Source organism: Oratosquilla oratoria, unplaced genomic scaffold (genome assembly GCF_046742065.1).
Source record: "Oratosquilla oratoria isolate Oo_2021 unplaced genomic scaffold, ASM4674206v1 SCAFFOLD52, whole genome shotgun sequence".
Lineage (NCBI taxonomy): Eukaryota > Metazoa > Arthropoda > Malacostraca > Stomatopoda > Squillidae > Oratosquilla > Oratosquilla oratoria.
Window position 1 is genome coordinate 1,522,598 of NW_027467716.1, and position 14,412 is coordinate 1,537,009.

Below are 14,412 nucleotides of genomic sequence, written 5' to 3' on the forward strand. Positions count from 1 at the left end.
ACAAACAGTGACTGAGAAAGTAGGAGACACAATTAAGGAGACGGATCTCCTAGAAATAAAGAATCAATGAAAACTAGAACAAGAAGATCAGAAAATAACCTTTAAAGAAATAGTACAACAGCAGGTAGAGGAAAATGTTAAACAGTAATTAAAGTAATTAAAGAAAAGGAAATCTGGGTAAGAGACACAATGGATAAAAAAAAAGTGCATTGTATTGTATGGTATTAAAGAAAAACATAATGTACACAGATACCAAAAAGAAAAAGAAGAGAAGTAGCAAAAGCAATTCTGAAGGAGATACAAGAGGAGTGACAGGTAATGGATAAAGCGATAAAGTACATATATAGGGCAGTACTCTAGAAAAAAATAGTATAGACCACTAAAAAGCAATCTAATTGTCTCAAATGATAGCTGAAGAAGTAATATGAATTTTTTTTACAAAAATGTTTGGATAAAAAGAAGAAAAGAGCGATGAGGAAAAAGAAAGAAAAGACACTTAGAAATGAAGCAAATAAAGAAAAAAATAAGGGCAGAATGGAGACTGAAAAGAATAAGTTTTTTTTTTTAGAGTACTGGACCTGAGGCTGAGAAAATGGTACATAAAAAAAAAAAAAGGAAAATTATTAAATAAAAAAAGAGAGGAAAAGAAAAAATTAAAAATAACATATACTTACATAGATGGCATGATTTCAGGACTAAACGAATTAAATTACTATCTGTCAGTAGAGAAACCAGACATAATGGGAATTGTAGAGACAAAATTAAGAGGTCCACTATCATCAAATACTGTGGGACAAGGTCTATACAACCATTGGGTGAAAAATGAAAAGGAGAAACAGGGTGGAATCATATTTTTGACTGAGAAAGGTTTAAATACGAAAAAGATAACATACATATACCAAGGCTTTTTCCCTTTTAAAGGGAGGTGGCCAAAAAGAAAAAAGCATAAAATCATTCCCATCCATTCCATCCCTGAATACCCTCCACTCCCCTCCACCCTCCCTCTTATCTTACCACCTCTTGGATGACGGGTCATTCCTGCACCTTGTCCACTGCCCTGGGTCAGAGGCAGTGTCGCAAGACACAGCACATCCACAGCAAGGCCGCTTCATTATATTGACCCCCCCCTCTCCGTCCCCCCCATGCATAAAAGGAGAAGACGGGAAGAAATCCCCTCGGGCTACGTCAAATTTTGCTCACGCATACTACCTCACCCCCCATCCCCCCACCCACTCCAGCTCATGCACCACAACATCATCCATATACAACCATTCTCCATTCACCCCTGTCTTCTGTCCTCTCCCATCCTTCCTCAACAGACATTCCCCTCTTCCCCAAAGCCCCCTTCACCCCATCCATCCACCTCATCCTATGACGTCCCCTCATGTTCACTCCCTCCACATCTGCCTTCCATACCTCTTTTACTAGTCTTTCTTCACTCATTCTTTCCATGTGTCCAAACCATCCTAATACTCTTTCATCAACCCTATCTCCCAACTCACTTTCCACCCCTGTTCTCCTCCTCACCTCCTCATTTCTCACTCTATCTAGCCTAGTAACCCCCATCATACTTCTCAGACACCTCATCTCAAACACATTCAAACTCCTTCTCTCTTCTTCTCTTATGTTCCATGTTTCTGCCCCATACAGTGGTGTTGGCACAATCACTCCTTCATACAGTCTCCTCTTTGCATCCATTCCCAAATGTCTATTCCTCATTACACTCTCTAATCAACCAAGGCATTTACTCGCTTCTCTCAATCTACATTCTACCTCCACCTCCACTCCACCTTTTCCTGTCACATTTGCACCCAAGTATCTAAAACTATCCACTTCCTCCAGTCACTCTCCCTTAATGCTCACTTCCAGTCTACTGCCACTTTCACCCCTTGTACATCTCATCACCTTACTTTTACCCACATTTATCTTCAGCTTTCTTCTATCACACTCTCCCAAACTCTGTCACCAAATTCCTCAATCCCTCCTCCGATCCTGCCACAAGCGCAGTGTCATCTGCAAACAACAGCTGGCTCACCTCCCACTTTTCTCCATTTTCTTTAACCATCACCAATCCCTGACCCACCACCCTTGCATTTACCTCTCTCATCACCCCATCCATGTACAAGTTGAACAGCCAGGGTGACATAACACATCCCTGACAGAGTCCCACCTTTACCTCGAACCACTCGCTCTCTCCATTTCTAATCCTGACACAAGCTCTACTACTCTCATAAAAACTCTTGACAGCTCCTAGAAGCTTTCCTCCTATCCCGTATATCTGCAAAACCTCCCACAGTGCCCTCCTGTCTACCCTGTCGTAAGCCTTTTCCGGATCCATAAAGCCCAAAAAACATCCTTTCCCTTTCCTATAGCATTCTCAAATATCTGTCTTACCACAAAAATCTGATCTACACAACCCATACCCGTCCTAAATCCATACTGTTCCTCACCAATTACTCCCTCTGTTCCTCTCCTAATCCTCTCAATCAAGATCCTCCCATAAGCCTTCCCAACTACACTTAACAAGCTAACCCCCTCTGAAACTACTACATTCACACTTGTCCCCTTTTCCCATGTAAAGTGGAACTATACAGGCACTCCTCCAGTCCTCTGGCACTCTACCCTGTCTCCACAAAGCATTAAATAACCTCACCACCCAGTCCACCATCACTCTACCTCCTTTTTTTTAGACATTCTACATGTCATCCATCCAGACCAGGTGCCTTACCTGCTTTCATCATCTTAACAACTGCCTTCACTTCATCCTTCCTTATTTCTCCTCCATTTTCCTCACTCATCATGGTCATTTTCTTAGCATTTCCCACTGCAGCTATCTTTCCCTTCCTATCCTCCTTCACATTTAGCAACTCCTTAAAATATTCTACCCATCTTCCCCTTACTGCCTTCTTTTCCATTATCATCTCTCCATCTGCACCTTTTACCTTTTCTTCTCTACTTGATTCACCTCCTCTTCCTCTCTTATTTCTTTCCAAAACATCTTTTTATTACTTTCAAAATTTTCTGTCATACTCTTACCCCATTTAATATCTTCTCTCCTCTTTGCCTCCTTTACCTTGTGCTTTACTTCTCTTTTCTTTTCTTTGTACCTCCCATATGACTCCCTCGTCCTATTTTGTAACCAATCTGTGAAAGCTCGCTTCTTCTCTTCTACAACCATTCACTACCCTTCCTTCTATTTCCTCCTGTCCTTCTTGTTCCACACACCATCTTTGCACACTTTGTGACTCCCTTCTTGAACCATCCCCATTTCTCCACTCCTAGCTCTACTCTATCCTTCACTCCCTTCCACTCCTCCCTCAGCTTCCTCTTGTACTCCTCTTTTTCCTTTTCATTTAAAGAGTTCACTTTAAGCACCTCCCTACCTTTTGTCATTTTCCTCTCTCTCCATCTACAGTATCCTCCACTCTCAACTTATCTTCCACCAAAAATGAACTGATATTCCCCTACCCGCTCCCCTTAGAACATGTGCATCCTTAACTCTTCCTATTATACTCCTATCTACCACTACGTAGTCCATTAACGCTCTATCTACCACCCTCTCCCTTGTGTACTTATGCTTGACTTTCTTCCGAAACACTGTATTTGATATCATCAACTCTCTTTCTAGACACATTTCCACCATCAACTCTCCACTACAATTTTTTCCTGGAACTCCACACTTCCCAACTACTCCGTCAATTGGTTCATTTCCTTCCCTAGCATAAAGGTCTCCCAGTATTATTGACATTTCTCCCTAATCCCTCTATGCACTCATTTAAATCTATCCAAAAAGCCTCCCTTCTACACTCTTCTCACTACCAGCCTCATATGCACTTACTAAAACCCACATCTCCTTTCCCAGTTTCACCTTCATCCACATTAACCTTGAGGAAACCTCCTTCCACTCCACTACACGTTTATCTAACTCTTTACCTACTAGTATAGCCACCCCTTCCTTCCATCACCCTCTCTTCACTCCTGATAACCTCCCGCTTACACTCCCAAAATTACACTTGCCCTTCCCTTTCAATTTAGTTTCACTCAAAGCCAACACATCCATCTTTCTTCTCACAAACATGCAACCTATCTCTTCCCTTTTACTCTCATCTATACCACATCCACGCACATTAAAAGACCCAAACCTTAGGGTGCTGGTTGGAAAACTCCCAGACCCTCTTATGCCTTTACTTTTTTTTAGGAATGTCCCCTGTGGAGCTACAGGGAGAAGGATGCCTGGTCCCAATCCCCTTCCCTTTTTTCTCACCTCTTATGATCCAAGTGGAAATACTTGGTGGCAGTATTCTTTTGCCCCCACCACAGGGTAGGTAGGCGAAAAAGGAAATGAATATTCAGAGAAATTGTACAGAACAGTAAGAAGGGGTTGGGGGACAGCATAATGGAGGGACAGTCGTAGTATAAAAGTATCATAATTTCTTTATGAACAGAGTTTTCCTCTATCACAGACAAAATGATGTGTGGCTCTGGTCTGTAGGGCACCCTATATAGACCCTAAAGTATCAACTGCATGCTACTTTGCCACAATAACATGCAGCCAATACCCCAGACCCCAGCAGACCCCAGAAGGAAAAATAATGTGGAATTGATTATGATTAAAGTTGAAAACGAAGACATGAAATATAGAAAATTTGTAGTTATATATGTGCCCCAGTCTTGGACAAATAGTGATCATTCCAAAATGTTGGAAGACGCAAAGAATGCATTAATTGAATCATTGAAAGAAGGAGGAAACATAGTAATTATGGGTGACTTTAATTCAAAAGAAATATGTTTGGAAGAAATGACAATGAAAGTTGTAGAAGACCTTTGGGGAAATATTCTACTGGATATGACCATTAAATACATGTTGACTCAATGACTCAATTGAAAAATTGTTGAGACTAGATTTGATATTTACATCAGAGCCTGAAATCGTGGATAAAATGAAATACAAGACACCAATTGGGAAGAGTGACCACATACTAATAGAGTTCGAACTAAAAGAACAGATTGATTTTAGAAGAAATAAGAAACGTAGAAAAGGAAGACTAATGTACAACAAAATGGATTTTGAGAAACTTGGAAAATTCTTTCATAATGCAAACTGGGAAAACTTAAATGAAGAAACAAAGATGGAAGAGAAATGGAACATATTAAAAGAAAATTACAATGAGGGAATAGACAAATATGTACCAAAGAAGAAACAAGAATGGGTGTACATAAAGTGCTGGTACAACAAAAAATGTAATGAGGCTAAAGATAGAAGAGACAAAGCCTTGAAAAGATGGAAAAAAGACCAAAATAGAAAAAAAAAGAGCAAGTGGTAAATATACATCAAACTAAGAAATAAATATGTAAAAATACACAGGGAAGAAAAGAGAAACTATGAAAAGGATATAATAGAAAAATGCAAGGACCAACCTAAACTATTCTACAGGTATGTGAATGACAAACTAAAAGGTAAACATGAAATAGTGAAATTGCATCAAGGGAATAATGAATATATAGAAGATGTAGAAATGGCTGAAATTATGAAGAAACATTTTAAATATGTATTCACAATTGAAAGTACACAAAATTGGGAGGAAGGACAGAAAGATGCCCCCAATGAAAGAAATAACTGTGACACAGAAGGAAATAAGGGACCAAATTAAAATCACATGGGCCGGATGGAATTGCAAATTGGATATTAAAACAATGTATAGATGGGACAAAATACACAATATATTTCTCACTCAAAGAAGGAAAATTACTACAAGATTGGAAAAATGCAAATATTGTACCAGTATACAAAGGAGGGGACAAGGGAAATCCAACAAAATATAGACCAGTCTCCCTTACAAGCACAATATCAAAAATTTTTGAAAAAGTTATCAAAAGTAAATGGATTAAACATTTGAAAGAGAATGATATATTAAATCCAAAACAATTTGGATTTAGATGTGGAAGATCATGTGCCATAAACTTGATTTGCTTTTACTCAAAGCTAATAGAAATAGTACAAGAAATGGACAGATGGACAGACTGTGCCTTCTTAGATCAACAAAAAGCATTTGATAAAGTACCACACAAAAAGCTACCAAGAAAAATTGAAACAAGTGGAGTACAAGGAAAGTTATTTGAATGTATGGAAGATTTCTGGAATGGGAGAAAAATGAGGGTGGTACTTAGAAACAAGAACTCAACCTGGGAAGAAATTATAAGTGGAGTCCCACAAGGTTCTGTGTTGGCTCTGATAATGTTTGCCATGTATGAAGGTGTGGAATGTTATATGAACTTCTTTGCAGATGATGCAAAACTACTAAAGAGAGTAAGTACAGAGGAAGATTGTAAATCACTACAAAAAGACCTGGATAAAGTCTGGGAATGAAGTCAAAAGTGTGAAATGAACTTCAACATCAAGTAATGTATAATGGAATTTGGATAAAGTAAAAATAGAATATCGGGACAATACAAAATTGGTACAAAGGAAGTTAAAAAAAAAAAGTCAACTTGGAAAGGGACCTAGGAGTAATTATCAGCACTGACACGGCACCAGACAAACATGTCAACAAAATAGTCGGAGAAACCTCCAATTTCCTAAGATCAATGAAAGTGGCCTGTGACTACTTGGCTTATAGTAACATAGATGGATTGATTTCAGTAATAGTGAACTAAGTGATTACCTGTCAAAAGAAAAAACAGATAATGGGAATTGCAGAGACAAAATTAAGGGGTCCACTACACCAAATATTGTTGGACATGGATTATATAAACATTGGATCAAAAATAGAAATGAGAAACAGGGTGGAGGATTCATGTTTCTGGCCAAGAAAAACTTAAATGTGATGAAGGTTACAGAGGTATAAACAATGTGGAAATGATTATGATAAAAGTTGAAGATAGCGACATGAAAAGTAGAAGTTTGTAGTGATTTATGTGCCTCCAAAAATGGGCTCTTGGAAAGAGGGCAAGCATTCAAAAATGTTCAACTCTGTATTTATGTACAACACCCCTTTCAGAATTGTTTCCCTTCTCCCTGTGGACTTTAGTATAATCATTTCTAGCTTGTTAGTAAGCTTCTTCTGTTTTATTGTTTCTTATCTTCAATTTGTATCTTATCTTCAATTTGGTTTAAAGAGTGTAATGAGAAATAGACATTTGGGAATGGATGCGAAGAGGAGACTGTATGAAGGAGTGATTGTGCCAACAGCACTGTATGGGGCAGAAACGTGGAACATAAGAGAAGAAGAGAGAAGGAGTTTGAATGTGTTTGAGATGAGGTGTCTGAGAAGTATGGTGGGGGTTACTAGGCTAGATAGAGTGAGAAATGAGGAGGTGAGGAGGAGAACAGGGTGAAAAAGGATTTGGGAGAGAGGGTTGATGAAAGAATATTAGGATGGTTTGGACACATGGAAAGAATGAGTGAAGAAAGACTAGTAAAAGAGGTATGGAAGGCAGATGTGGAGGGAGTGAACATGAGGGGACGTCCTAGGATGAGGTGGATGGATGGGGTGAAGGGGGCTTTGGGGAAGAGGGGAATGTCTGTTGAGGAAGGAAGGGAGAGGACGGAAGACAGAGGTGAGTGGAGAATGGTTGTATATGGATGATGTTGTGACTGCATGAGGAGGAATAGGCGGGGGGGGTGGGGTAGTATGTGTGAGTAAATTTTGACGCAGCCCGAAGGGATTTCTCCCCGTCCTCTCCTTATATGCAAAGGGGGACGGAGAGGGGGGTCGCCGATTAAATGAAGCGGCCTTGCTGTGGATGTACTGTGTCTTGCGACACTGCTTCTGACCCAGGGCGGTGGGCAGGGTTCAGGGATGACCCGTCATCCAGGAGGTGCTCAGATGAGAGGAAGGGTGGGAGGGGTGTGGAGTGTATCTAGGGATGAAATGGGTGGGAGTGTTTTTGTGCCTTTCCTTTTGTGGCTACCTCCCTTGGAAGGGGGAAAGAGCCTTGGTATATGTATGATGTATGTATCTTCAATTTTCCCCAAGCTATATCCCTTACTTTTGCTCTTTTTTTTCCACACTTTTGGTCGAACCAGTCTTGTTTCTGATTCTTCCATCCACTAATCATTGGCCCATGTTTGTTCATTCCCAGGTTGTAAATGTAAAGGTTTCTTAGTTCCTCGTTATCCCAGTGGTATTCATGAATATCAGTCAGCTTTTTCAAAGAATTCAAGCTGGAGTAATTCCTTCCCAATATTGAATCACTGGCCTGTATAATTTATTCCTTAGGTTTATTTCTTCATTCACCTGCTGAAATTCAGTTGTTATATGGTCACTTTTTTCTTTGGGGCTAAGGTAGTTCATGGTTCTAATGATGTCTGGCTCTTTGATAAGTAGCAGATCTAATCTCATGGGAATGTCATCTCTTACCTGAGTCACTTCCTTTACCTACTGGGTCATTGCATTCTCCATTTCTATATTCAACAGAGCTGATGAATGAATATTGGGATGATTTGGACTCATGGAAGGAATGAGTGGAGAAAGATGAGCAAAAGAGGTGTAGAAGGCAGAGGTGGATGGAATGAAGCTGAGGGGATGACTGAGGATGAGATGGATGATGAGTTGGTGACATATACTAAGGGGTGCATTGCTTCACTTACATGCCGGCACCAGTCCTTGTTAGTCTCTGTGAACAAACTCATGCAGCCACTCTTCCCTCTCCAAACAACTCTTGATCAATTTGCCTCAGCCATGAATTGTTCATCTCCTGCATCGAGGATTGTGGAGACAATCCTGTGAGTAGGATCAACATCATGGAAATGTGCCACATGCTTATATAGCCAGAGTTAACATTAATGAATTATGCTGATAGCTGGCCTATACCGAGTCTCACAGTACAGTTTCTGGTTTCATACAGTCATTTCAGCAATATCCCATAATTCTCTGAAGGAACCTAGTACCAAATAAATTGAGACTCCTCTTTAAATCAGCATTCAGTGTCCATATCTCACAGTCATACAGCAATACAGCAAGACAGGGAGACACTCGCCGAACTAACATATGAGCAAAGACTATCCAAATTGAACCTACCAACTCTGGAACAAAGAAGAGAAAGAGGAGATTTGCTAACTATCTACAGAATAATGAAAGGAATGGAAGTTTTAGATAGGAACGACCTATTAATGTGGGACAACAGAACAAGAGGACACGGAAAAAAATTGAAAAAGGATAGTTATAGAAAAAAATTGAAAAGGAACAGTTTCCCACACACAGCGATAAATATATGGAACAAATTAGACAACAAAACAGTATGTGCTAACACTATACAAGATTTTAAGATAAAACTTGATGCGGAGAGATACAAAGACGGGTCACCACGAGCATAGCTCCCCTCCCGTATATTACAACTAGGTAAATACAACTAGGTAAAGTGACTTAGAGATTAGAGTCTTAGTCTTGCATAAATAATGTCAAAACCATGTACTCGGGTTGAGAGAATTCCTAACACCATGGGCAACACCAATCCTTCAAAGTACTTCCTGAAATGACCAACCACTATTATGCACTACATTATTACATCATACATACTTATACCAAAGGCTTTTTCCCCCTTACAAGTGAGGTAACCCAAAAAAAAGGCATAAAAACCATTCCCACCCATTCCATCCCTAATAAACTCCACTCCCCTCCACCCTCTACCCTCCCTCTTATCTTGGCACCTCCTGGATGACGGGTCATCCCTGCATCTCGCCCACTGTCCTGGGTCAGCAGTGACTCAAGACACAGCACATCCACAGCAAGGCCGCTTCATTAAATCGGCGACCCTCTATCCGTCCCCTCATGCAGAAAAGAAGATGGGGAGAAATCCCTTTGGGCTGCATTGAATTTTTCTCACACATACTACCTCATCCCCCATCCCCCCATCCATTTCACCTCATGCATCACAGTTTCCAAGACTGTACTGTCCTCACCACATGCATGAACCATGTCATCCAGTAAGCCCCCAAACACCTGAACTTTGGTCTTGGTCCAGGAGACCTGAGGACCAATCAGTCTTGCCTCCCTGTGTGCAGTGACTTGAGGGCTGCAACCAGGACCTCCAAAAACTCTGTCCAATACCCTGTCCGTGCAGGTATACTTTACAGCACTCTCTGTCCCAGAGTATAAGCCAAGTATCAAGTCAATAATCCTTGCAGGAATCCTATGGATCTGCAGAAGATTCTAGAGCATTCCATGATACACCAAGTCAGACACCCTCTTGAGATCAACATAAGTTGCAAGAAACCCCAGATGAAACTCGTATCAGTGTTCCACAAGAATACAAAGTACAAAGATCTAACAGTTGTTGACCTACCTGGCATGAACCCAGATGGTTCAGGCCTCTGAAACTTTAGCAGATGTGAACAAACTTGTGTCAGCAATAGATAGTCAAACACCTGGCACACTGAGCAGTGTAATGCTGCAGTAGTTGTTGTAGTCCAGCCAGTCCCCAAAGTACTTGGCAAAGGGGTTACACCCCTCCACACCTGACACTAGCTCATCATCATCTGTTTGGCTTGTGCTCCTCTGAGCTCTTTTCTGTCATTTCTGAACCCTGTATTGGTCCAGGTCCCTAGCCACTCTGGCATCACAGCCCAACTCTATCTTCTCCAGTGTCTCCTACGATGCCACACCACCCCTTGACCTTGGGCACATTCCAATGTATTCCGTAGCAGCTTTCAGAGTTTCATATGTAAAAGTATCCCTCACTTCTTCAGGTGATGGGAGAGGAAAATGAAGGACAAATAAAGAAAAAAAGAAAAAAGAAAAAAAATGCAAATAGCTCTAAAAATGATGAGAACAAGTAAGTCACTTGGGTTAGATTTACCTAGTTGTATTTACCTAGTTGTATTTTGCGGGAAGGGGAGCTATGCTCGTGATGTCCCGCCTTTGTATCTTGCAGTGTCTAGTTTGTTTTTAAACTCATGAATGGTTTTTGCGCATACTATTCCATTGTCCAGTTTGTTCCAAGTGTCCAAAACTCTATGAGGAAAACTGTTTTTCTTCAGTTCTCTTCTATAGCTATGTTTTTTTATTTTCTTTCCATGTCCTCTTGTGTTTCTTTTGTCCCAGTTAAGTAAGCTCTCACTATCGAGTACCTCTGTGCCTTTCATGATTCTGTAGATGGTCAATAGGTCACCTCTCTCTCTTCTTTGCTCCAGTGTCAGTAACTCCAGTTTAGCCAATCTCTCTTCGTATGATAGGTTTGCAAGTGCAGGTGCCATTTTTGTAGCTGCTCTTTGGATTCTTTCTATTTTCTTTATATTCTTTTTGGTACTGGGGGACCACAATGTCGCTGCATACTCTAATCTAGGCCTTATCAATGTAACCAATATTTTTGTTATCATGTCTTCGTCCAAGTATGTAAACGCCACTTTTATTGATCTTAGCAAGTTGTAAGTCTCCCCGACAATTTTGTTAATCTGTATATCATAGGACAAGTCGTTCGTGATAATTACTCCCAAATCTTTTTCGGATCCTACTTTCTTTACTTCTTTGGTTCCAATTGTATATTTTCCTGATATTCTGTTTTTGCTTTTTCCAAACTCCATTATGCTACACTTCTTAGTATTAAAGTCCACTTCCCATTTCTGACTCCAGTTCCATACCCTATTTAGGTCTTCTTGCAGTGCTTCACAGTCCTCATCAGTTTCTATTTTCCTTAGCAGTTTGGCGTCATCGGCAAAGAAGCTCATGTAGCAGTTCACGTCCTTATCCATGTCATTCATATAGATAGTAAACATTATTGGTGCCAGCACAGATCCTTGCGGTACTCCACTGATCACCTCTTTCCAGTCTGAATATTTTTCTCTGAGCACTACTCTCATCTTTCTACCAGTCAGAAAGTCCTCTATCCATTTTAGTAGGTTTCCCTGTATTCCTCCTATGTGTTCCAGTTTTTTTAGTAGTTTTCTGTGTGGTACTTTGTCAAAGGCTTTTTGCAAGTCTAGGAATGCACAATCAGCCCATCCATTTCTTTCTTGCACTATGTCTATTAGTCTTGAGTAAAAGCATATTAAGTTTGTGGAGCATGATCTTCCTTGTCTGAATCCGAATTGTCTTGGGTTTAATATGTCATTGTCTTCCAGATGTTTTACCCATCTATTCTTGATTATTTTCTCACAAATTTTGGCTATGGTGCTTGTTAGTGATACTGGCCTATAGTTGGTGGGTTCTTCTTTGTTTCCTCCTTTGTGTATTGGTACAATGTTAGCGTTTTTCCAGTCCTCGGGTATCTTTCCTTCTTTGAGTGAGCTGTTTATTAAGATGTGTATTTTGTCTGTTAGTTCTTCTTTGCACTCCTTTAGAATCCAATTTGCAATACCGTCCGGGCCATGTGATTTTCTGACATCCAGCCTTGATAAATGTTCTGATATTTCCTTTAGTGATGCTGTAAACTCATTCATGAGGGGAGATTTCTTGTTTTTGTCTATGTCACAATTCGGTATTTTCTCTCTGGTGAAAACAGATTTAAAGTGATTGTTCATGACTTCGGCCATCTCTAAATCTTCTGTGTATTCTATGTTTCCTTGGCATAGTTTCACCAATTCCTGTTTGTTTTTAAGTTTACCATTCACATACCGATAGAATAGTTTGGGTTGCTCTTTGCATTTGTCTATAATATCCTTCTCATGGTTCCTTTTCTCCTCTCTTCTCACATTAACATACTCATTTCTATAGTTAACATAAATTTGCCATTTGCTTTGTTTTTTGTCTTTTCTCCACTTTTTCCAAGCTTTGTCCCTTCTGTCTTTTGCCTCACTGCATCTTTTGTTGAACCAACATTTAATGTACTCTCTCTCTCGCTTTTGTCTTGGTACATGCCTGTTTACCCCTTCATTGTAGTTTTCCATCAATATATTCCATTTCTCTTCCACTGCTGTTTCTTCCCTGTAAAATATTTCCCAGTTTGCATTCCGGAAGAATGTCTTTAGTTTTGTAAAGTCTGTTTTGTTGTACCTCAGTCTTCCTTTCCTATGCTTTTCGTTCCTCTCTATGTCTATTTCTTCCTTTAGTATAGTTTCGATGAGTACATGGTCACTCTTTCCAATTGGTGTCTCATACTGGACTTTATGCACTATTTCAGGCTCTGTTGTAAATATTAGATCTAGTTTCGATGGCTCTTCATTATTTCTGTACCTTGTGTTTTCACGGACCCATTGGGTCATTGTGTACTCCATGGTCATATCTAGCAGTACATTGCCCCACGAGTCATCTCCTCCTTGCACTGTCATGCTGTCCCAACAAATTTCTTTGCAATTGAAGTCCCCCATAACTACCAGATTACCCTTACCCATTAGTATCTCATTGAGTGATTTTCTTGTGTCATCTAGCATTTTTGTATGTTCGATTTCTTTCCAAGCGCTTGTTTTTGGAGGCACATAAGTCACCACAAACTTTCTACTTTTCATATTCTTGCCTTCGACTTTTATCATGATCAATTCAGCATTACCTTTGCCCTCTGCAATTTTTGTCACGTTTAGGTCTTTCTTGGCCAAGAACATGATTCCCCCTCCCTGTTTCTTGTCCCTGTTTTTTATCCAGTAGTTGTATAAACCTTGTCCGATAACAGTGGATGGTATTTCACCTCTTAGTTTAGTCTCTACAATTCCCATTATGTCTGGTTTTGCTTCTAACAGATAATCATTGAGTTCGTTCAGTCCCGAAATTAGTCCGTCAATGTTGGTATAGGCCACTTTTAATTTTCTTCCTTCTCCCTGGTTTCTTCTTCCCTTGTTTTGTTCGTTTTGAAGTGCCATTGTCTTAATCTCAAGTCTATTACTCTCCACTGGAATTCTTTGCATTCTGTCTCCGATCTTTTCAAGTTTTTTTCCTTTGCTTCTTCTCTTAGTGCCCTTTCTTTTTCTAATTCCTCAGTACTCATTTCTCTTTTTATCCATATCTTATTGTATTTTTCACTCTTTGCCAAGTTACCTACTTTTTCAAATATGTCTTCTACTACCACTTGTGACCTTAGTTTTATCTTTAGAGGTCGATTCCTATCCTTAGTATAGCGACCAATTCTGTAAGTCTCTTCTAAGTCTGTGCCTGAATCACTGTCTCCCCCCTGAATTTCATTAAGGATTTCTACTGCTGTCTCTTTTTCTTCTTTTTCTCTCATGTACCTCGCCAATCCTTGTTTTTCTTTAAGCCCATAAACCACAATACATTTCTTCCTATCTACTGTGTCCCTGACCCAATTTGCTTTTTCGTTAATCACTTGAATGATTGTGTCTTTTGCATTATCTTGCATTTGCTGCTTGACTATTTCTTTGAAAGCAATTTCTTTATTTTCAATATTTTCTTTCCACTTCTTAATTTCCTGGATACTGTCCCCACCTAAGTTTTCTTCGATCTTTTGTGTCAATTCTTGTAATTTGTTGTTCACTTCCTGCTTTAGATTTTCGCTATTGTTATTATCATTAGTTTTCTTCTTTTCATT